This window comes from Bacillus rossius, unplaced genomic scaffold, assembly GCF_032445375.1.
Source record: "Bacillus rossius redtenbacheri isolate Brsri unplaced genomic scaffold, Brsri_v3 Brsri_v3_scf371, whole genome shotgun sequence".
Taxonomy (NCBI): Eukaryota; Metazoa; Arthropoda; class Insecta; order Phasmatodea; family Bacillidae; genus Bacillus; species Bacillus rossius.
In genome coordinates, this window is record NW_026962559.1 from 16,372 (window position 1) to 39,402 (window position 23,031).

A 23,031-nucleotide genomic window follows, 5' to 3' on the forward strand; every position below is an offset into this window, starting at 1 on the left:
GTTACCGTTAAACCACTGGGCCCGGGGGTGAGGCGGGGAGGGGGAAATCTGAAAAATCGAATTGGACAAGTATCGTTCATGGGAATTTTTTTTTTCTTTTTTCAACTATTACCATGCACAATTACGTACCTTCCTTCCGCACTTTCAAGACGGTGGGGTTGTTCGCCAAGGCACCGTAAACTTGAGACCTACGAATGCATTACATACCATACACAGATGAAAAAAAAAAAAAAAATTACACTTCACTGTACATAATTCTTAACACTACTTCACAACTACTAAGTTGAAATTTTTTCACCGGGACAGCGCGAACGCAGTCCCGACTACCAAAAATTACGCGCCCGAGTTACCCACATTTGGGGTAATCGCAGAGGTCAGCTCAACCGAAGTGCAAGGGAAGAGCCTCACCCTGGGGGAACCCCCTGCTTGATCAGGGTAGCCCCTACGCCAGGTAAGTATGCTGCGCAGTGTTTCGCTTTTCTATTTCACTTGGAGCTCGGACCACCTCATCAACGTGTTTTGAGGTTATGTACTTCTACCTCCGAAACAGCTCTTTCCCCAGACATAACACTCCCGTGCCAGTTCATCACACTACATGACAGTACACACCAACAATGCAAATACAATTTCTTCCTACAACTGCCCGTTTCTACTCGCACCTCGTTTCCTTTGTTTCTGTACCCACGGCGACGGTCGACCGCCGCGTGCATTTGGTTACCCCGTTTGCCGCGTGGCGGCACTTGGTTACACCGTTTGCCGCGTGGCGGCACTCGGGTCGTCGCGTCCGCCTCGGCAAAAAGGCGGGCACCACGGCACAGTCGAGAGGGGAACTTTTTTCCATTAGCAACATACCTAGGGTTTCACGAAATATCGAGTGCCGTGTCCCACGAGGCGATTTTCGGACGATTCGCGGCTTCAGGCTGCACGACCGTACGCTATTTTCACCATTAGTGGTGGTCCGCACATTTTTCCTATATAGTCCGGATTTTCAAAGTTTCAACCGTGCTCTGGTTTCCCTTCAAAGGCATCAAACTGTTCAGGGGAATTTTTTAAAAGCTTTTTGAAGCAAATCTGAGCACTTTTGGCCATTAACTAACTGGTTTCCTTTCAGCAATTTCAGCGAGCCGCCGAGACCTGCTGCTGCTAGTTCCTGAGTCGACCACCAGGAGTGCTCTTGTGTAGATCTAGTTCTTAGATCCTAGATCTTCTTCTTGTGAGTGCTGTGCGCCACCGAGTCGCGGCCTATTGGGGCGGCTGAGGGGGGAGTTTGGAATGGACTCCCTCCCGATGAAGCCAAACCAGGGCGGGGGCGACCTCGGTCAGAGGCCATCGGCCGAGGCCACTTCTTGTGACTCCCGGCAACCAAGTTGTAGCCTATTGGGGAGGCCGAGGGGTGAGTTTGGAATGGACTCTCTCCCGATGACGCCGAACCAGGGCGGGGACGACTTTGGTCCGAGGCCCTCGGCCGAGGCCGGTTCTGGCGATGAGATGACTACTGACAATCGGCCACCCCAGCCACGACAATACTGTGGACCGCATCGCCAGCGCTTGGAGACCATGCAAGTCGGGTCTGGGGAGGCGGGCGCTGCTGGGGTCGGGGGGGTGGCTCCGCCTCCCTCCCCCGCGCCGGCCGGGCTGCGCACCCAGACTGTTTGCATTAAGGTCAGCGAGACGAAACATCTTCACGGCCTGGACGTCTCCACCATCCTCGCTCTGCCTACGACTACCTCTGCTCCAACACCACCAACTGTGACTACTACTACCACCACGGCCTGCATCACTTCACCGATCATGTCTCCTGCGCCTTCTCTTCCGCTGTTGCCGACCGACTCACCGCCTGCCGCCGTTCCTCCTGCTGCGACTGCTACTCCCATGGACACCGGCTTCATCGTTCCCACGAAGACCGTCAAGCGCGCCCACCCCGACCAGCACTCCTCCGACGATGCCGTCCCTACCAGCAACCGCTACGACAGTCTCCTCAGTCTACCGGATACCGACACCGACGACGGCGCTGGGGCTGCCTCCTCGGACCGACCCTTGACTGCCAAGCCCCGCCGCAAGCAGCATGCTAAGCGGCACCGGCCCGACACGCAACCTCCTCCTGTGCCCTTCACCACTCTCCCGGGCCCCTCTTCGACGAGTCCCAGCTCATCTTGTGCTCCACCCCGCCCTCCAGCCTCGCAGCCTCGTGCCTCCTCCTCGGCGGCGCCTCGCCCGCCTACCTCCACTCCTCGCACGCCTCGCATGCCTCCGATCGCCTGCCTTCTCACGCCCACAGCCGGCCCCTTCGCCACTGCACAACGTTTTCAGTCTCTCCTCTCCGGTCCTCTCTCTGTCACCTCCGTCAATGACCGCACCTCCTTTTATACCAGCAACCCTCAGGACCACCAGCTCCTATTTGACGAACTCCAACGCCTCGGATATAAACCCTACACCCATCTCCGCCCCGACGAGCGTGCCGATCGAGTTGTGATCAAGAAACTCCCTCTCTCCACGACGGCTGACGAGGTCACCCAGTCCCTGCTCGACCTGCACCTACCTGTGGCATCTGTGGTGGCCATGCGCACCTCTCCTACTTCAACGACCCGGCCTTTCCTGGTCACTACATCCGGTCTGGGTGAGGCAGCCCCCTTCCTGAAGTTGAAGACATTGGGCTGCTGGGTGGTGGCAGTTGAGAAATACCGCGGCTCGGGGCGCGTACCTCAGTGCTACCGCTGCCAGCGGCCTGGACACCCGTCCTCCCGATGCCACCGGGACCTCGCCTGTTTCAAGTGCGCTGGGCCCCACTGGTCTCGGGACTGCACCTCGACTACCCGACGCTGCACGCTTTGTGACGGGGCCCACTTCGCTACTTCCACTGACTGTCGCGTGATTCAGGCTTACCTGCGCCGACACCCTCAACGACTCACTGACGCCACGACGACTGCCGTGGGGACCGGGCCCTCTGTCCCGTCCCTGTCCGATCCCAAGACGTTTCCTGCTCTCTCCACCAATGCTTGGGCACGCCCTCCCCCCGTTGTACCGGTTGTTCCCCCCTCTGCCACCTCGCACCCTCCTCCTTCCGCTCCTTCTTCTGACTCTCGACCGCTTGCCTCCGACTCAGACTGCTCGTCGCTTTCATCCCTCATTCACGACTTCATTTCATTCATCCGACAGTACCTCCCGCTCATCCGGTCTGTCCTGACGGCACTCTCCCGAGCCCGCACCTCCACCGAGAAGTTCGAAGTGCTCCTCCAGGCCCTTCTGAATTTCTTCGATGGATCCCGCCCCTCCCCTTAGTGTCCTCATCTGGAACGTCTTTTCCCTCCTCCCTAAGCTCCACGACCTTTTGCACCTGCTCCACGAGCGATCGCCCGACGTCGTGTTCCTTTCTGAGACCTGGCTCTCCCCCTCTGCCCCCGTCCTGGTCCCCGGGTATGCGGTCCACCGTGCCGATCGCGATGGTCGGGGCGGGGGGGTGGCGTTACTCGTCCGCAACACCATTTCACATCATCGCCGTCGCATCCCTTCTTCCCCCGCGGCCGAGGCGGTTGCTGTGCGCTTGCACGGCCTCCCGTACTCCCTGACCTTGGTATCCTTGTACCTCCCCCCTCAGTACGCCTTTCCCACGGCCGACGTTGTCGCCCTCGGTCGGCTCGACGCCCACGTCGTGCTGGCCGGGGACTTCAACGCCACCCATCCCTTCTGGGGCTGTGCCGCCGCGAACCGGCGGGGCAGCTCCCTCCGGCAACTCCTTCGGCGTACTCCTCTCTCTCTTTATGCCCCTCCGACCCCGACATTTTTTCCGGCCCAGCTCAACCGGCAACCCAGCATCATCGACTTTGCACTGTCCACGCCCCTCCCCATTCTCTCGGATCTCACCACCATCACCTCCGGCACCTCCGACCACTTGCCTGTTCTTGCCACACTTCACTTTCACCCCCGTTCTAACCCCCACCTCCCCCGCTTCGATTTTCCCAAGGCCGACTGGGGCGGTTTTCAGCGTTCCCTCTCCGCTGCCATAGACCTGTCTGTTCCGTTCGATACCCCTGCCCGCCTTGACGCCAACGTTCTCTCGCTGACCGACGCCATTTCCGCGGCCGCCTCTGCCAACATACCTCTGGTTCCCCCCCGTCCCCTTGTCGACCCATTTCCGCCTTACCTCCGGGACGCCTTGTCCTTGCGCAACCGCTTCCGCGTCCTCTGGCAGGCTAGTCGTTCCCTGCTGCACCGGCGGGTGTACCTGGTGCTGCGGGGGCGCTGCCGGCGATTGGTCGCGGAGTGGAGGGCCCGTCTGGAGACTCGGCGTCTCCAATCCCTCTCTGCTTGCTCCGGCTCCCTCTGGTCTCACGTCCGTCGTCTCCGCTCGGTTCCTACCACCATCCCCCCGCTGACCACCCCCACGGGTGTGGCGGAAACGGCCTCGGAGCGATCCGAGGCGGTGGCCGCCTACCTGGCGACCACCTTCGCATCCGCACCCGGCCCTTCCCTGTCCTCCGAGTCTTCGGACGACGAGGACGGGGCCCGCCTCCTGTCTCGCCACGTCACTTTGCCCCCCCTTCCGGCCACCTTCCCCCTGCCGCTCGTCACGCCTTCCGAGGTCCGCACCCTGCTCGCCCGCCTTCGGCCCCGTTCTGCTCCTGGCCACGACTCTCTGCCCTCCCCCGTGCTCCGTGCCCTACCTCGCAAGGCCCTTGTGTTTCTGACCCGTCTTTTCAACGCAATGTTCCTCCTCTGCCACTTCCCCACCCCCTGGAAAACCGCCGTCGTCTCACCCATCCCCAAACCTGGCAAGCCCCCGTCTCTCCCTTCATCTTTTCGGCCCATCTCGCTTCTTCCTATTCTGTCCAAGGTCGCGGAACGGGCGATCCACCGCCGTCTCCTCTTTCAAGTCACCACCCTGGACCTTCTACCCCGCCACCAGTTCGGTTTCCGCCCCCGCCACTCGACGACCCACGCCATTGCCCGTGTGGAGCACCTGGTGGTCCAGGGATTCGCCAGGCGGCAACACACGGGCATGGTGCTTCTTGACCTCGCCCGTGCTTTCGATTCCGTTCCGCATGCCCAGCTCCTCCAGCGCCTCTCTGCCACCGACCTCTCATCTCATCTCATCCGCCTCCTCTGCTCCTTCCTGGAGGGTCGCACCTTCCGGGTTCGGGTGGAGGGGGTCCTCTCCGGCCCCCGCCCCATCTCCGCCGGCGTCCCCCAGGGCGCCATTCTCTCACCGCTACTTTTTACCCTCCACATCTCTGATCTCAAGCCCCCTCCCGGCACCTATCTTGTCCAGTACGCCGATGATACCTGTCTCCTGGCCTCTTCAGTTTCCGAGCGGCTGCTCTGCGACCGTCTCGGCCGCGGCCTCACTTCCCTCAACAATCAGTTCCTCGCGCATGGCATCGGGCTCAATCACTCTAAATCACGATCCATCCTCTTCTCCCGACTTCATCCACACCACGACCACCCGCCAGTCATCTCCACCGTAGCCATCCCCTGGTCGCCTCGCATCCGTTATCTGGGGGTCACCCTAGACAATACCTTTACTTTTCTGCCGCACCTCGACTCAATCCGCACCAAGTCCCGTGCCGTCATGGCTCAGCTGGCCACCATACTCCGACCGACATCCGGCACCCCTCTCGACGTTCGTGTGACTGCCTACCGTTCCTTTGTTCTTCCCCACTTCCTCTACGCGTGCCCGGCTTGGGTCCACTCCTCTCTGTACAACCTCCGTCCGATCACCCGGTCCTACTTTCTCGGTGCCCGCCTCCTGCTCGGTCTCCCTCGCGCCACCTTACGACAGACCCTCCTGGACCAGACTGGGCTCCCGCACTTACACGAGCTGCTCTGCAAGGTGACTAAGAAGTTTCTCCGCCACTGCCGGCGTTCTGACAACCCCCTGATCCGACTCCTTGCAGAGCCCCTGCCTGACGCTCCTCACCCCCGCCGACCGCTCTTTACCTACGATCATTTGAGACGCCCTGACCCTGATGACGTTGACGCTGGTGCAGTCGCGGCTGGTGGGCCCGGCAGCTGACGACGGTGATCACCACGTCCACGGTTGGCTCTGAGGAATGTTACCAGGCATCATCCCATCAAGATCTCTGCTCTCAGTGAACTACTGCCTAACATCGCCACTGCTCCGGACCGTCTTCATCTGCGGCCCGGCACCTTCTGCGCCCCGAGTCGCCCCCGGCAGCCCACAGAAGATTCGCCGCCCAACAAGCAGCTGGACCTCTAGGACGGTATCGTCGGAGGGGCCCCGTTTCGTCAGTGTTGAATAAAGATTGTCACCATTCGCCCTTGTGGCCATGTATTCGTGTTCTATGTTGTGTTTTATTTGTGTTCACCTGTATCCGCTTTTTATATTAAAGATGAATTTTTTGGTGGGTAACTCCCTTCAGTGGGAGTTCCCTTTGTTTAAAAAAAAAAAAAAAAAAAAAAAAAACTAAAGATTTCCGTGGAGGGGAACATTTGATGAGTCTTTAAACAATTTTTTGTTGTGCCCAGTGTTTACACACTGGGCCGGTTACCGTTAAACCACTGGGCCCGGGGGTGAGGCGGGGAGGGGGAAATCTGAAAAATCGAATTGGACAAGTATCGTTCATGGGAATTTTTTTTTTCTTTTTTCAACTATTACCATGCACAATTACGTACCTTCCTTCCGCACTTTCAAGACGGTGGGGTTGTTCGCCAAGGCACCGTAAACTTGAGACCTACGAATGCATTACATACCATACACAGATGAAAAAAAAAAAAAAAATTACACTTCACTGTACATAATTCTTAACACTACTTCACAACTACTAAGTTGAAATTTTTTCACCGGGACAGCGCGAACGCAGTCCCGACTACCAAAAATTACGCGCCCGAGTTACCCACATTTGGGGTAATCGCAGAGGTCAGCTCAACCGAAGTGCAAGGGAAGAGCCTCACCCTGGGGGAACCCCCTGCTTGATCAGGGTAGCCCCTACGCCAGGTAAGTATGCTGCGCAGTGTTTCGCTTTTCTATTTCACTTGGAGCTCGGACCACCTCATCAACGTGTTTTGAGGTTATGTACTTCTACCTCCGAAACAGCTCTTTCCCCAGACATAACACTCCCGTGCCAGTTCATCACACTACATGACAGTACACACCAACAATGCAAATACAATTTCTTCCTACAACTGCCCGTTTCTACTCGCACCTCGTTTCCTTTGTTTCTGTACCCACGGCGACGGTCGACCGCCGCGTGCATTTGGTTACCCCGTTTGCCGCGTGGCGGCACTTGGTTACACCGTTTGCCGCGTGGCGGCACTCGGGTCGTCGCGTCCGCCTCGGCAAAAAGGCGGGCACCACGGCACAGTCGAGAGGGGAACTTTTTTCCATTAGCAACATACCTAGGGTTTCACGAAATATCGAGTGCCGTGTCCCACGAGGCGATTTTCGGACGATTCGCGGCTTCAGGCTGCACGACCGTACGCTATTTTCACCATTAGTGGTGGTCCGCACATTTTTCCTATATAGTCCGGATTTTCAAAGTTTCAACCGTGCTCTGGTTTCCCTTCAAACGCATAAATCTTTCGCCTTTTACTAAAGATTTCCGTGGAGGGGAACATTTGATGAGTCTTTAAACAATTTTTTGTTGTGCCCAGTGTTTACACACTGGGCCGGTTACCGTTAAACCACTGGGCCCGGGGGTGAGGCGGGGAGGGGGAAATCTGAAAAATCGAATTGGACAAGTATCGTTCATGGGAATTTTTTTTTTCTTTTTTCAACTATTACCATGCACAATTACGTACCTTCCTTCCGCACTTTCAAGACGGTGGGGTTGTTCGCCAAGGCACCGTAAACTTGAGACCTACGAATGCATTACATACCATACACAGATGAAAAAAAAAAAAAAAATTACACTTCACTGTACATAATTCTTAACACTACTTCACAACTACTAAGTTGAAATTTTTTCACCGGGACAGCGCGAACGCAGTCCCGACTACCAAAAATTACGCGCCCGAGTTACCCACATTTGGGGTAATCGCAGAGGTCAGCTCAACCGAAGTGCAAGGGAAGAGCCTCACCCTGGGGGAACCCCCTGCTTGATCAGGGTAGCCCCTACGCCAGGTAAGTATGCTGCGCAGTGTTTCGCTTTTCTATTTCACTTGGAGCTCGGACCACCTCATCAACGTGTTTTGAGGTTATGTACTTCTACCTCCGAAACAGCTCTTTCCCCAGACATAACACTCCCGTGCCAGTTCATCACACTACATGACAGTACACACCAACAATGCAAATACAATTTCTTCCTACAACTGCCCGTTTCTACTCGCACCTCGTTTCCTTTGTTTCTGTACCCACGGCGACGGTCGACCGCCGCGTGCATTTGGTTACCCCGTTTGCCGCGTGGCGGCACTTGGTTACACCGTTTGCCGCGTGGCGGCACTCGGGTCGTCGCGTCCGCCTCGGCAAAAAGGCGGGCACCACGGCACAGTCGAGAGGGGAACTTTTTTCCATTAGCAACATACCTAGGGTTTCACGAAATATCGAGTGCCGTGTCCCACGAGGCGATTTTCGGACGATTCGCGGCTTCAGGCTGCACGACCGTACGCTATTTTCACCATTAGTGGTGGTCCGCACATTTTTCCTATATAGTCCGGATTTTCAAAGTTTCAACCGTGCTCTGGTTTCCCTTCAAACGCATAAATCTTTCGCCTTTTACTAAAGATTTCCGTGGAGGGGAACATTTGATGAGTCTTTAAACAATTTTTTGTTGTGCCCAGTGTTTACACACTGGGCCGGTTACCGTTAAACCACTGGGCCCGGGGGTGAGGCGGGGAGGGGGAAATCTGAAAAATCGAATTGGACAAGTATCGTTCATGGGAATTTTTTTTTTCTTTTTTCAACTATTACCATGCACAATTACGTACCTTCCTTCCGCACTTTCAAGACGGTGGGGTTGTTCGCCAAGGCACCGTAAACTTGAGACCTACGAATGCATTACATACCATACACAGATGAAAAAAAAAAAAAAAATTACACTTCACTGTACATAATTCTTAACACTACTTCACAACTACTAAGTTGAAATTTTTTCACCGGGACAGCGCGAACGCAGTCCCGACTACCAAAAATTACGCGCCCGAGTTACCCACATTTGGGGTAATCGCAGAGGTCAGCTCAACCGAAGTGCAAGGGAAGAGCCTCACCCTGGGGGAACCCCCTGCTTGATCAGGGTAGCCCCTACGCCAGGTAAGTATGCTGCGCAGTGTTTCGCTTTTCTATTTCACTTGGAGCTCGGACCACCTCATCAACGTGTTTTGAGGTTATGTACTTCTACCTCCGAAACAGCTCTTTCCCCAGACATAACACTCCCGTGCCAGTTCATCACACTACATGACAGTACACACCAACAATGCAAATACAATTTCTTCCTACAACTGCCCGTTTCTACTCGCACCTCGTTTCCTTTGTTTCTGTACCCACGGCGACGGTCGACCGCCGCGTGCATTTGGTTACCCCGTTTGCCGCGTGGCGGCACTTGGTTACACCGTTTGCCGCGTGGCGGCACTCGGGTCGTCGCGTCCGCCTCGGCAAAAAGGCGGGCACCACGGCACAGTCGAGAGGGGAACTTTTTTCCATTAGCAACATACCTAGGGTTTCACGAAATATCGAGTGCCGTGTCCCACGAGGCGATTTTCGGACGATTCGCGGCTTCAGGCTGCACGACCGTACGCTATTTTCACCATTAGTGGTGGTCCGCACATTTTTCCTATATAGTCCGGATTTTCAAAGTTTCAACCGTGCTCTGGTTTCCCTTCAAACGCATAAATCTTTCGCCTTTTACTAAAGATTTCCGTGGAGGGGAACATTTGATGAGTCTTTAAACAATTTTTTGTTGTGCCCAGTGTTTACACACTGGGCCGGTTACCGTTAAACCACTGGGCCCGGGGGTGAGGCGGGGAGGGGGAAATCTGAAAAATCGAATTGGACAAGTATCGTTCATGGGAATTTTTTTTTTCTTTTTTCAACTATTACCATGCACAATTACGTACCTTCCTTCCGCACTTTCAAGACGGTGGGGTTGTTCGCCAAGGCACCGTAAACTTGAGACCTACGAATGCATTACATACCATACACAGATGAAAAAAAAAAAAAAAATTACACTTCACTGTACATAATTCTTAACACTACTTCACAACTACTAAGTTGAAATTTTTTCACCGGGACAGCGCGAACGCAGTCCCGACTACCAAAAATTACGCGCCCGAGTTACCCACATTTGGGGTAATCGCAGAGGTCAGCTCAACCGAAGTGCAAGGGAAGAGCCTCACCCTGGGGGAACCCCCTGCTTGATCAGGGTAGCCCCTACGCCAGGTAAGTATGCTGCGCAGTGTTTCGCTTTTCTATTTCACTTGGAGCTCGGACCACCTCATCAACGTGTTTTGAGGTTATGTACTTCTACCTCCGAAACAGCTCTTTCCCCAGACATAACACTCCCGTGCCAGTTCATCACACTACATGACAGTACACACCAACAATGCAAATACAATTTCTTCCTACAACTGCCCGTTTCTACTCGCACCTCGTTTCCTTTGTTTCTGTACCCACGGCGACGGTCGACCGCCGCGTGCATTTGGTTACCCCGTTTGCCGCGTGGCGGCACTTGGTTACACCGTTTGCCGCGTGGCGGCACTCGGGTCGTCGCGTCCGCCTCGGCAAAAAGGCGGGCACCACGGCACAGTCGAGAGGGGAACTTTTTTCCATTAGCAACATACCTAGGGTTTCACGAAATATCGAGTGCCGTGTCCCACGAGGCGATTTTCGGACGATTCGCGGCTTCAGGCTGCACGACCGTACGCTATTTTCACCATTAGTGGTGGTCCGCACATTTTTCCTATATAGTCCGGATTTTCAAAGTTTCAACCGTGCTCTGGTTTCCCTTCAAACGCATAAATCTTTCGCCTTTTACTAAAGATTTCCGTGGAGGGGAACATTTGATGAGTCTTTAAACAATTTTTTGTTGTGCCCAGTGTTTACACACTGGGCCGGTTACCGTTAAACCACTGGGCCCGGGGGTGAGGCGGGGAGGGGGAAATCTGAAAAATCGAATTGGACAAGTATCGTTCATGGGAATTTTTTTTTTCTTTTTTCAACTATTACCATGCACAATTACGTACCTTCCTTCCGCACTTTCAAGACGGTGGGGTTGTTCGCCAAGGCACCGTAAACTTGAGACCTACGAATGCATTACATACCATACACAGATGAAAAAAAAAAAAAAAATTACACTTCACTGTACATAATTCTTAACACTACTTCACAACTACTAAGTTGAAATTTTTTCACCGGGACAGCGCGAACGCAGTCCCGACTACCAAAAATTACGCGCCCGAGTTACCCACATTTGGGGTAATCGCAGAGGTCAGCTCAACCGAAGTGCAAGGGAAGAGCCTCACCCTGGGGGAACCCCCTGCTTGATCAGGGTAGCCCCTACGCCAGGTAAGTATGCTGCGCAGTGTTTCGCTTTTCTATTTCACTTGGAGCTCGGACCACCTCATCAACGTGTTTTGAGGTTATGTACTTCTACCTCCGAAACAGCTCTTTCCCCAGACATAACACTCCCGTGCCAGTTCATCACACTACATGACAGTACACACCAACAATGCAAATACAATTTCTTCCTACAACTGCCCGTTTCTACTCGCACCTCGTTTCCTTTGTTTCTGTACCCACGGCGACGGTCGACCGCCGCGTGCATTTGGTTACCCCGTTTGCCGCGTGGCGGCACTTGGTTACACCGTTTGCCGCGTGGCGGCACTCGGGTCGTCGCGTCCGCCTCGGCAAAAAGGCGGGCACCACGGCACAGTCGAGAGGGGAACTTTTTTCCATTAGCAACATACCTAGGGTTTCACGAAATATCGAGTGCCGTGTCCCACGAGGCGATTTTCGGACGATTCGCGGCTTCAGGCTGCACGACCGTACGCTATTTTCACCATTAGTGGTGGTCCGCACATTTTTCCTATATAGTCCGGATTTTCAAAGTTTCAACCGTGCTCTGGTTTCCCTTCAAACGCATAAATCTTTCGCCTTTTACTAAAGATTTCCGTGGAGGGGAACATTTGATGAGTCTTTAAACAATTTTTTGTTGTGCCCAGTGTTTACACACTGGGCCGGTTACCGTTAAACCACTGGGCCCGGGGGTGAGGCGGGGAGGGGGAAATCTGAAAAATCGAATTGGACAAGTATCGTTCATGGGAATTTTTTTTTTCTTTTTTCAACTATTACCATGCACAATTACGTACCTTCCTTCCGCACTTTCAAGACGGTGGGGTTGTTCGCCAAGGCACCGTAAACTTGAGACCTACGAATGCATTACATACCATACACAGATGAAAAAAAAAAAAAAAATTACACTTCACTGTACATAATTCTTAACACTACTTCACAACTACTAAGTTGAAATTTTTTCACCGGGACAGCGCGAACGCAGTCCCGACTACCAAAAATTACGCGCCCGAGTTACCCACATTTGGGGTAATCGCAGAGGTCAGCTCAACCGAAGTGCAAGGGAAGAGCCTCACCCTGGGGGAACCCCCTGCTTGATCAGGGTAGCCCCTACGCCAGGTAAGTATGCTGCGCAGTGTTTCGCTTTTCTATTTCACTTGGAGCTCGGACCACCTCATCAACGTGTTTTGAGGTTATGTACTTCTACCTCCGAAACAGCTCTTTCCCCAGACATAACACTCCCGTGCCAGTTCATCACACTACATGACAGTACACACCAACAATGCAAATACAATTTCTTCCTACAACTGCCCGTTTCTACTCGCACCTCGTTTCCTTTGTTTCTGTACCCACGGCGACGGTCGACCGCCGCGTGCATTTGGTTACCCCGTTTGCCGCGTGGCGGCACTTGGTTACACCGTTTGCCGCGTGGCGGCACTCGGGTCGTCGCGTCCGCCTCGGCAAAAAGGCGGGCACCACGGCACAGTCGAGAGGGGAACTTTTTTCCATTAGCAACATACCTAGGGTTTCACGAAATATCGAGTGCCGTGTCCCACGAGGCGATTTTCGGACGATTCGCGGCTTCAGGCTGCACGACCGTACGCTATTTTCACCATTAGTGGTGGTCCGCACATTTTTCCTATATAGTCCGGATTTTCAAAGTTTCAACCGTGCTCTGGTTTCCCTTCAAACGCATAAATCTTTCGCCTTTTACTAAAGATTTCCGTGGAGGGGAACATTTGATGAGTCTTTAAACAATTTTTTGTTGTGCCCAGTGTTTACACACTGGGCCGGTTACCGTTAAACCACTGGGCCCGGGGGTGAGGCGGGGAGGGGGAAATCTGAAAAATCGAATTGGACAAGTATCGTTCATGGGAATTTTTTTTTTCTTTTTTCAACTATTACCATGCACAATTACGTACCTTCCTTCCGCACTTTCAAGACGGTGGGGTTGTTCGCCAAGGCACCGTAAACTTGAGACCTACGAATGCATTACATACCATACACAGATGAAAAAAAAAAAAAAAATTACACTTCACTGTACATAATTCTTAACACTACTTCACAACTACTAAGTTGAAATTTTTTCACCGGGACAGCGCGAACGCAGTCCCGACTACCAAAAATTACGCGCCCGAGTTACCCACATTTGGGGTAATCGCAGAGGTCAGCTCAACCGAAGTGCAAGGGAAGAGCCTCACCCTGGGGGAACCCCCTGCTTGATCAGGGTAGCCCCTACGCCAGGTAAGTATGCTGCGCAGTGTTTCGCTTTTCTATTTCACTTGGAGCTCGGACCACCTCATCAACGTGTTTTGAGGTTATGTACTTCTACCTCCGAAACAGCTCTTTCCCCAGACATAACACTCCCGTGCCAGTTCATCACACTACATGACAGTACACACCAACAATGCAAATACAATTTCTTCCTACAACTGCCCGTTTCTACTCGCACCTCGTTTCCTTTGTTTCTGTACCCACGGCGACGGTCGACCGCCGCGTGCATTTGGTTACCCCGTTTGCCGCGTGGCGGCACTTGGTTACACCGTTTGCCGCGTGGCGGCACTCGGGTCGTCGCGTCCGCCTCGGCAAAAAGGCGGGCACCACGGCACAGTCGAGAGGGGAACTTTTTTCCATTAGCAACATACCTAGGGTTTCACGAAATATCGAGTGCCGTGTCCCACGAGGCGATTTTCGGACGATTCGCGGCTTCAGGCTGCACGACCGTACGCTATTTTCACCATTAGTGGTGGTCCGCACATTTTTCCTATATAGTCCGGATTTTCAAAGTTTCAACCGTGCTCTGGTTTCCCTTCAAACGCATAAATCTTTCGCCTTTTACTAAAGATTTCCGTGGAGGGGAACATTTGATGAGTCTTTAAACAATTTTTTGTTGTGCCCAGTGTTTACACACTGGGCCGGTTACCGTTAAACCACTGGGCCCGGGGGTGAGGCGGGGAGGGGGAAATCTGAAAAATCGAATTGGACAAGTATCGTTCATGGGAATTTTTTTTTTCTTTTTTCAACTATTACCATGCACAATTACGTACCTTCCTTCCGCACTTTCAAGACGGTGGGGTTGTTCGCCAAGGCACCGTAAACTTGAGACCTACGAATGCATTACATACCATACACAGATGAAAAAAAAAAAAAAAATTACACTTCACTGTACATAATTCTTAACACTACTTCACAACTACTAAGTTGAAATTTTTTCACCGGGACAGCGCGAACGCAGTCCCGACTACCAAAAATTACGCGCCCGAGTTACCCACATTTGGGGTAATCGCAGAGGTCAGCTCAACCGAAGTGCAAGGGAAGAGCCTCACCCTGGGGGAACCCCCTGCTTGATCAGGGTAGCCCCTACGCCAGGTAAGTATGCTGCGCAGTGTTTCGCTTTTCTATTTCACTTGGAGCTCGGACCACCTCATCAACGTGTTTTGAGGTTATGTACTTCTACCTCCGAAACAGCTCTTTCCCCAGACATAACACTCCCGTGCCAGTTCATCACACTACATGACAGTACACACCAACAATGCAAATACAATTTCTTCCTACAACTGCCCGTTTCTACTCGCACCTCGTTTCCTTTGTTTCTGTACCCACGGCGACGGTCGACCGCCGCGTGCATTTGGTTACCCCGTTTGCCGCGTGGCGGCACTTGGTTACACCGTTTGCCGCGTGGCGGCACTCGGGTCGTCGCGTCCGCCTCGGCAAAAAGGCGGGCACCACGGCACAGTCGAGAGGGGAACTTTTTTCCATTAGCAACATACCTAGGGTTTCACGAAATATCGAGTGCCGTGTCCCACGAGGCGATTTTCGGACGATTCGCGGCTTCAGGCTGCACGACCGTACGCTATTTTCACCATTAGTGGTGGTCCGCACATTTTTCCTATATAGTCCGGATTTTCAAAGTTTCAACCGTGCTCTGGTTTCCCTTCAAAGGCATCAAACTGTTCAGGGGAATTTTTTAAAAGCTTTTTGAAGCAAATCTGAGCACTTTTGGCCATTAACTAACTGGTTTCCTTTCAGCAATTTCAGCGAGCCGCCGAGACCTGCTGCTGCTAGTTCCTGAGTCGACCACCAGGAGTGCTCTTGTGTAGATCTAGTTCTTAGATCCTAGATCTTCTTCTTGTGAGTGCTGTGCGCCACCGAGTCGCGGCCTATTGGGGCGGCTGAGGGGGGAGTTTGGAATGGACTCCCTCCCGATGAAGCCAAACCAGGGCGGGGGCGACCTCGGTCAGAGGCCATCGGCCGAGGCCACTTCTTGTGACTCCCGGCAACCAAGTTGTAGCCTATTGGGGAGGCCGAGGGGAGAGTTTGGAATGGACTCTCTCCCGATGACGCCGAACCAGGGCGGGGACGACTTTGGTCCGAGGCCCTCGGCCGAGGCCGGTTCTGGCGATGAGATGACTACTGACAATCGGCCACCCCAGCCACGACAATACTGTGGACCGCATCGCCAGCGCTTGGAGACCATGCAAGTCGGGTCTGGGGAGGCGGGCGCTGCTGGGGTCGGGGGGGTGGCTCCGCCTCCCTCCCCCGCGCCAGCCGGGCTGCGCACCCAGACTGTTTGCATTAAGGTCAGCGAGACGAAACATCTTCACGGCCTGGACGTCTCCACCATCCTCGCTCTGCCTACGACTACCTCTGCTCCAACACCACCAACTGTGACTACTACTACCACCACGGCCTGCATCACTTCACCGATCATGTCTCCTGCGCCTTCTCTTCCGCTGTTGCCGACCGACTCACCGCCTGCCGCCGTTCCTCCTGCTGCGACTGCTACTCCCATGGACACCGGCTTCATCGTTCCCACGAAGACCGTCAAGCGCGCCCACCCCGACCAGCACTCCTCCGACGATGCCGTCCCTACCAGCAACCGCTACGACAGTCTCCTCAGTCTACCGGATACCGACACCGACGACGGCGCTGGGGCTGCCTCCTCGGACCGACCCTTGACTGCCAAGCCCCGCCGCAAGCAGCATGCTAAGCGGCACCGGCCCGACACGCAACCTCCTCCTGTGCCCTTCACCACTCTCCCGGGCCCCTCTTCGACGAGTCCCAGCTCATCTCGTGCTCCACCCCGCCCTCCAGCCTCGCAGCCTCGTGCCTCCTCCTCGGCGGCGCCTCGCCCGCCTACCTCCACTCCTCGCACGCCTCGCATGCCTCCGATCGCCTGCCTTCTCACGCCCACAGCCGGCCCCTTCGCCACTGCACAACGTTTTCAGTCTCTCCTCTCCGGTCCTCTCTCTGTCACCTCCGTCAATGACCGCACCTCCTTTTATACCAGCAACCCTCAGGACCACCAGCTCCTATTTGACGAACTCCAACGCCTCGGATATAAACCCTACACCCATCTCCGCCCCGACGAGCGTGCCGATCGAGTTGTGATCAAGAAACTCCCTCTCTCCACGACGGCTGACGAGGTCACCCAGTCCCTGCTCGACCTGCACCTACCTGTGGCATCTGTGGTGGCCATGCGCACCTCTCCTACTTCAACGACCCGGCCTTTCCTGGTCACTACATCCGGTCTGGGTGAGGCAGCCCCCTTCCTGAAGTTGAAGACATTGGGCTGCTGGGTGGTGGCAGTTGAGAAATACCGCGGCTCGGGGCGCGTACCTCAGTGCTACCGCTGCCAGCGGCCTGGACACCCGTCCTCCCGATGCCACCGGGACCTCGCCTGTTTCAAGTGCGCTGGGCCCCACTGGTCTCGGGACTGCACCTCGACTACCCGACGCTGCACGCTTTGTGACGGGGCCCACTTCGCTACTTCCACTGACTGTCGCGTGATTCAGGCTTACCTGCGCCGACACCCTCAACGACTCACTGACGCCACGACGACTGCCGTGGGGACCGGGCCCTCTGTCCCGTCCCTGTCCGATCCCAAGACGTTTCCTGCTCTCTCCACCAATGCTTGGGCACGCCCTCCCCCCGTTGTACCGGTTGTTCCCCCCTCTGCCACCTCGCACCCTCCTCCTTCCGCTCCTTCTTCTGACTCTCGACCGCTTGCCTCCGACTCAGACTGCTCGTCGCTTTCATCCCTCATTCACGACTTCCTTTCATTCATCCGACAGTACCTCCCGCTCATCCGGTCTGTCCTGACGGCACTCTCCCGAGCCCGCACCTCCACCGAGAAGTTCGAAGTGCTCCTCCAGGCCCTTCTGAATTTCTTCGATGGATCCCGCCCCTCCCCTTAGTGTCCTCATCTGGAACGTCTTTTCCCTCCTCCCTAAGCTCCACGACCTTTTGCACCTGCTCCACGAGCGATCGCCCGACGTCGTGTTCCTTTCTGAGACCTGGCTCTCCCCCTCTGCCCCCGTCCTGGTCCCCGGGTATGCGGTCCACCGTGCCGATCGCGATGGTCGGGGCGGGGGGGTGGCGTTACTCGTCCGCAACACCATTTCACATCATCGCCGTCGCATCCCTTCTTCCCCCGCGGCCGAGGCGGTTGCTGTGCGCTTGCACGGCCTCCCGTACTCCCTGACCTTGGTATCCTTGTACCTCCCCCCTCAGTACGCCTTTCCCACGGCCGACGTTGTCGCCCTCGGTCGGCTCGACGCCCACGTCGTGCTGGCCGGGGACTTCAACGCCACCCATCCCTTCTGGGGCTGTGCCGCCGCGAACCGGCGGGGCAGCTCCCTCCGGCAACTCCTTCGGCGTACTCCTCTCTCTCTTTATGCCCCTCCGACCCCGACATTTTTTCCGGCCCAGCTCAACCGGCAACCCAGCATCATCGACTTTGCACTGTCCACGCCCCTCCCCATTCTCTCGGATCTCACCACCATCACCTCCGGCACCTCCGACCACTTGCCTGTTCTTGCCACACTTCACTTTCACCCCCGTTCTAACCCCCACCTCCCCCGCTTCGATTTTCCCAAGGCCGACTGGGGCGGTTTTCAGCGTTCCCTCTCCGCTGCCATAGACCTGTCTGTTCCGTTCGATACCCCTGCCCGCCTTGACGCCAACGTTCTCTCGCTGACCGACGCCATTTCCGCGGCCGCCTCTGCCAACATACCTCTGGTTCCCCCCCGTCCCCTTGTCGACCCATTTCCGCCTTACCTCCGGGACGCCTTGTCCTTGCGCAACCGCTTCCGCGTCCTCTGGCAGGCTAGTCGTTCCCTGCTGCACCGGCGGGTGTACCTGGTGCTGCGGGGGCGCTGCCGGCGATTGGTCGCGGAGTGGAGGGCCCGTCTGGAGACTCGGCGTCTCCAATCCCTCTCTGCTTGCTCCGGCTCCCTCTGGTCTCACGTCCGTCGTCTCCGCTCGGTTCCTACCACCATCCCCCCGTTGACCACCCCCACGGGTGTGGCGGAAACGGCCTCGGAGCGATCCGAGGCGGTGGCCGCCTACCTGGCGACCACCTTCGCATCCGCACCCGGCCCTTCCCTGTCCTCCGAGTCTTCGGACGACGAGGACGGGGCCCGCCTCCTGTCTCGCCACGTCACTTTGCCCCCCCTTCCGGCCACCTTCCCCCTGCCGCTCGTCACGCCTTCCGAGGTCCGCACCCTGCTCGCCCGCCTTCGGCCCCGTTCTGCTCCTGGCCACGACTCTCTGCCCTCCCCCGTGCTCCGTGCCCTACCTCGCAAGGCCCTTGTGTTTCTGACCCGTCTTTTCAACGCAATGTTCCTCCTCTGCCACTTCCCCACCCCCTGGAAAACCGCCGTCGTCTCACCCATCCCCAAACCTGGCAAGCCCCCGTCTCTCCCTTCATCTTTTCGGCCCATCTCGCTTCTTCCTATTCTGTCCAAGGTCGCGGAACGGGCGATCCACCGCCGTCTCCTCTTTCAAGTCACCACCCTGGACCTTCTACCCCGCCACCAGTTCGGTTTCCGCCCCCGCCACTCGACGACCCACGCCATTGCCCGTGTGGAGCACCTGGTGGTCCAGGGATTCGCCAGGCGGCAACACACGGGCATGGTGCTTCTTGACCTCGCCCGTGCTTTCGATTCCGTTCCGCATGCCCAGCTCCTCCAGCGCCTCTCTGCCACCGACCTCTCATCTCATCTCATCCGCCTCCTCTGCTCCTTCCTGGAGGGTCGCACCTTCCGGGTTCGGGTGGAGGGGGTCCTCTCCGGCCCCCGCCCCATCTCCGCCGGCGTCCCCCAGGGCGCCATTCTCTCACCGCTACTTTTTACCCTCCACATCTCTGATCTCAAGCCCCCTCCCGGCACCTATCTTGTCCAGTACGCCGATGATACCTGTCTCCTGGCCTCTTCAGTTTCCGAGCGGCTGCTCTGCGACCGTCTCGGCCGCGGCCTCACTTCCCTCAACAATCAGTTCCTCGCGCATGGCATCGGGCTCAATCACTCTAAATCACGATCCATCCTCTTCTCCCGACTTCATCCACACCACGACCACCCGCCAGTCATCTCCACCGTAGCCATCCCCTGGTCGCCTCGCATCCGTTATCTGGGGGTCACCCTAGACAATACCTTTACTTTTCTGCCGCACCTCGACTCAATCCGCACCAAGTCCCGTGCCGTCATGGCTCCGCTGGCCACCATACTCAGACCGACATCCGGCACCCCTCTCGACGTTCGTGTGACTGCCTACCGTTCCTTTGTTCTTCCCCACTTCCTCTACGCGTGCCCGGCTTGGGTCCACTCCTCTCTGTACAACCTCCGTCCGATCACCCGGTCCTACTTTCTCGGTGCCCGCCTCCTGCTCGGTCTCCCTCGCGCCACCTTACGACAGACCCTCCTGGACCAGACTGGGCTCCCGCACTTACACGAGCTGCTCTGCAAGGTGACTAAGAAGTTTCTCCGCCACTGCCGGCGTTCTGACAACCCCCTGATCCGACTCCTTGCAGAGCCCCTGCCTGACGCCCCTCACCCCCGCCGACCGCTCTTTACCTACGATCATTTGAGACGCCCTGACCCTGATGACGTTGACGCTGGTGCAGTCGCGGCTGGTGGGCCCGGCAGCTGACGACGGTGATCACCACGTCCACGGTTGGCTCTGAGGAATGTTACCAGGCATCATCCCATCAAGATCTCTGCTCTCAGTGAACTACTGCCTAACATCGCCACTGCTCCGGACCGTCTTCATCTGCGGCCCGGCACCTTCTGCGCCCCGAGTCGCCCCCGGCAGCCCACAGAAGATTCGCCGCCCAACAAGCAGCTGGACCTCTAGGACGGTATCGTCGGAGGGGCCCCGTTTCGTCAGTGTTGAATAAAGATTGTCACCATTCGCCCTTGTGGCCATGTATTCGTGTTCTATGTTGTGTTTTATTTGTGTTCACCTGTATCCGCTTTTTATATTAAAGATGAATTTTTTGGTGGGTAACTCCCTTCAGTGGGAGTTCCCTTTTTTAAAAAAAAAAAAAAAAAAAAAAAAAAAAAAAAAAAAAAACTAAAGATTTCCGTGGAGGGGAACATTTGATGAGTCTTTAAACAATTTTTTGTTGTGCCCAGTGTTTACACACTGGGCCGGTTACCGTTAAACCACTGGGCCCGGGGGTGAGGCGGGGAGGGGGAAATCTGAAAAATCGAATTGGACAAGTATCGTTCATGGGAATTTTTTTTTTCTTTTTTCAACTATTACCATGCACAATTACGTACCTTCCTTCCGCACTTTCAAGACGGTGGGGTTGTTCGCCAAGGCACCGTAAACTTGAGACCTACGAATGCATTACATACCATACACAGATGAAAAAAAAAAAAAAAATTACACTTCACTGTACATAATTCTTAACACTACTTCACAACTACTAAGTTGAAATTTTTTCACCGGGACAGCGCGAACGCAGTCCCGACTACCAAAAATTACGCGCCCGAGTTACCCACATTTGGGGTAATCGCAGAGGTCAGCTCAACCGAAGTGCAAGGGAAGAGCCTCACCCTGGGGGAACCCCCTGCTTGATCAGGGTAGCCCCTACGCCAGGTAAGTATGCTGCGCAGTGTTTCGCTTTTCTATTTCACTTGGAGCTCGGACCACCTCATCAACGTGTTTTGAGGTTATGTACTTCTACCTCCGAAACAGCTCTTTCCCCAGACATAACACTCCCGTGCCAGTTCATCACACTACATGACAGTACACACCAACAATGCAAATACAATTTCTTCCTACAACTGCCCGTTTCTACTCGCACCTCGTTTCCTTTGTTTCTGTACCCACGGCGACGGTCGACCGCCGCGTGCATTTGGTTACCCCGTTTGCCGCGTGGCGGCACTTGGTTACACCGTTTGCCGCGTGGCGGCACTCGGGTCGTCGCGTCCGCCTCGGCAAAAAGGCGGGCACCACGGCACAGTCGAGAGGGGAACTTTTTTCCATTAGCAACATACCTAGGGTTTCACGAAATATCGAGTGCCGTGTCCCACGAGGCGATTTTCGGACGATTCGCGGCTTCAGGCTGCACGACCGTACGCTATTTTCACCATTAGTGGTGGTCCGCACATTTTTCCTATATAGTCCGGATTTTCAAAGTTTCAACCGTGCTCTGGTTTCCCTTCAAACGCATAAATCTTTCGCCTTTTACTAAAGATTTCCGTGGAGGGGAACATTTGATGAGTCTTTAAACAATTTTTTGTTGTGCCCAGTGTTTACACACTGGGCCGGTTACCGTTAAACCACTGGGCCCGGGGGTGAGGCGGGGAGGGGGAAATCTGAAAAATCGAATTGGACAAGTATCGTTCATGGGAATTTTTTTTTTCTTTTTTCAACTATTACCATGCACAATTACGTACCTTCCTTCCGCACTTTCAAGACGGTGGGGTTGTTCGCCAAGGCACCGTAAACTTGAGACCTACGAATGCATTACATACCATACACAGATGAAAAAAAAAAAAAAAATTACACTTCACTGTACATAATTCTTAACACTACTTCACAACTACTAAGTTGAAATTTTTTCACCGGGACAGCGCGAACGCAGTCCCGACTACCAAAAATTACGCGCCCGAGTTACCCACATTTGGGGTAATCGCAGAGGTCAGCTCAACCGAAGTGCAAGGGAAGAGCCTCACCCTGGGGGAACCCCCTGCTTGATCAGGGTAGCCCCTACGCCAGGTAAGTATGCTGCGCAGTGTTTCGCTTTTCTATTTCACTTGGAGCTCGGACCACCTCATCAACGTGTTTTGAGGTTATGTACTTCTACCTCCGAAACAGCTCTTTCCCCAGACATAACACTCCCGTGCCAGTTCATCACACTACATGACAGTACACACCAACAATGCAAATACAATTTCTTCCTACAACTGCCCGTTTCTACTCGCACCTCGTTTCCTTTGTTTCTGTACCCACGGCGACGGTCGACCGCCGCGTGCATTTGGTTACCCCGTTTGCCGCGTGGCGGCACTTGGTTACACCGTTTGCCGCGTGGCGGCACTCGGGTCGTCGCGTCCGCCTCGGCAAAAAGGCGGGCACCACGGCACAGTCGAGAGGGGAACTTTTTTCCATTAGCAACATACCTAGGGTTTCACGAAATATCGAGTGCCGTGTCCCACGAGGCGATTTTCGGACGATTCGCGGCTTCAGGCTGCACGACCGTACGCTATTTTCACCATTAGTGGTGGTCCGCACATTTTTCCTATATAGTCCGGATTTTCAAAGTTTCAACCGTGCTCTGGTTTCCC

General features: G+C 55.1%; 19 non-coding genes across 19 annotated transcripts; 8 read left to right on the top strand and 11 right to left on the bottom strand.

Moving 5' to 3' along the window:
- Window positions 1-296: 296 nt before the first annotated feature.
- On the bottom strand, window positions 297-459 carry LOC134544390 (U1 spliceosomal RNA). Its single transcript, XR_010077716.1, has one exon. It is a non-coding gene; the product is annotated as a U1 spliceosomal RNA (small nuclear RNA).
- Window positions 460-6,797: 6,338 nt separating this feature from the next.
- LOC134544391 (U1 spliceosomal RNA) lies at window positions 6,798-6,960 on the bottom strand. Its single transcript, XR_010077717.1, has one exon. It is a non-coding gene; the product is annotated as a U1 spliceosomal RNA (small nuclear RNA).
- Window positions 6,961-7,503: 543 nt separating this feature from the next.
- Window positions 7,504-7,623, top strand: LOC134544408 (U5 spliceosomal RNA). The gene has a single exon (XR_010077734.1). It is a non-coding gene; the product is annotated as a U5 spliceosomal RNA (small nuclear RNA).
- Window positions 7,624-7,922: 299 nt separating this feature from the next.
- On the bottom strand, window positions 7,923-8,085 carry LOC134544392 (U1 spliceosomal RNA). The gene has a single exon (XR_010077718.1). It is a non-coding gene; the product is annotated as a U1 spliceosomal RNA (small nuclear RNA).
- A 543-nt stretch (window positions 8,086-8,628) lies between these two features.
- LOC134544410 (U5 spliceosomal RNA) lies at window positions 8,629-8,748 on the top strand. The gene has a single exon (XR_010077736.1). It is a non-coding gene; the product is annotated as a U5 spliceosomal RNA (small nuclear RNA).
- Window positions 8,749-9,047: 299 nt separating this feature from the next.
- On the bottom strand, window positions 9,048-9,210 carry LOC134544393 (U1 spliceosomal RNA). Its single transcript, XR_010077719.1, has one exon. It is a non-coding gene; the product is annotated as a U1 spliceosomal RNA (small nuclear RNA).
- A 543-nt stretch (window positions 9,211-9,753) lies between these two features.
- LOC134544411 (U5 spliceosomal RNA) lies at window positions 9,754-9,873 on the top strand. The gene has a single exon (XR_010077737.1). It is a non-coding gene; the product is annotated as a U5 spliceosomal RNA (small nuclear RNA).
- A 299-nt stretch (window positions 9,874-10,172) lies between these two features.
- LOC134544394 (U1 spliceosomal RNA) lies at window positions 10,173-10,335 on the bottom strand. The gene has a single exon (XR_010077720.1). It is a non-coding gene; the product is annotated as a U1 spliceosomal RNA (small nuclear RNA).
- A 543-nt stretch (window positions 10,336-10,878) lies between these two features.
- Window positions 10,879-10,998, top strand: LOC134544412 (U5 spliceosomal RNA). The gene has a single exon (XR_010077738.1). It is a non-coding gene; the product is annotated as a U5 spliceosomal RNA (small nuclear RNA).
- A 299-nt stretch (window positions 10,999-11,297) lies between these two features.
- Window positions 11,298-11,460, bottom strand: LOC134544395 (U1 spliceosomal RNA). Its single transcript, XR_010077721.1, has one exon. It is a non-coding gene; the product is annotated as a U1 spliceosomal RNA (small nuclear RNA).
- A 543-nt stretch (window positions 11,461-12,003) lies between these two features.
- On the top strand, window positions 12,004-12,123 carry LOC134544413 (U5 spliceosomal RNA). The gene has a single exon (XR_010077739.1). It is a non-coding gene; the product is annotated as a U5 spliceosomal RNA (small nuclear RNA).
- Window positions 12,124-12,422: 299 nt separating this feature from the next.
- Window positions 12,423-12,585, bottom strand: LOC134544396 (U1 spliceosomal RNA). Its single transcript, XR_010077722.1, has one exon. It is a non-coding gene; the product is annotated as a U1 spliceosomal RNA (small nuclear RNA).
- Window positions 12,586-13,128: 543 nt separating this feature from the next.
- LOC134544414 (U5 spliceosomal RNA) lies at window positions 13,129-13,248 on the top strand. Its single transcript, XR_010077740.1, has one exon. It is a non-coding gene; the product is annotated as a U5 spliceosomal RNA (small nuclear RNA).
- A 299-nt stretch (window positions 13,249-13,547) lies between these two features.
- LOC134544397 (U1 spliceosomal RNA) lies at window positions 13,548-13,710 on the bottom strand. Its single transcript, XR_010077723.1, has one exon. It is a non-coding gene; the product is annotated as a U1 spliceosomal RNA (small nuclear RNA).
- Window positions 13,711-14,253: 543 nt separating this feature from the next.
- Window positions 14,254-14,373, top strand: LOC134544415 (U5 spliceosomal RNA). Its single transcript, XR_010077741.1, has one exon. It is a non-coding gene; the product is annotated as a U5 spliceosomal RNA (small nuclear RNA).
- Window positions 14,374-14,672: 299 nt separating this feature from the next.
- On the bottom strand, window positions 14,673-14,835 carry LOC134544399 (U1 spliceosomal RNA). The gene has a single exon (XR_010077725.1). It is a non-coding gene; the product is annotated as a U1 spliceosomal RNA (small nuclear RNA).
- A 6,350-nt stretch (window positions 14,836-21,185) lies between these two features.
- On the bottom strand, window positions 21,186-21,348 carry LOC134544400 (U1 spliceosomal RNA). The gene has a single exon (XR_010077726.1). It is a non-coding gene; the product is annotated as a U1 spliceosomal RNA (small nuclear RNA).
- A 543-nt stretch (window positions 21,349-21,891) lies between these two features.
- On the top strand, window positions 21,892-22,011 carry LOC134544416 (U5 spliceosomal RNA). The gene has a single exon (XR_010077742.1). It is a non-coding gene; the product is annotated as a U5 spliceosomal RNA (small nuclear RNA).
- Window positions 22,012-22,310: 299 nt separating this feature from the next.
- Window positions 22,311-22,473, bottom strand: LOC134544401 (U1 spliceosomal RNA). Its single transcript, XR_010077727.1, has one exon. It is a non-coding gene; the product is annotated as a U1 spliceosomal RNA (small nuclear RNA).
- Window positions 22,474-23,031: the final 558 nt, after the last annotated feature.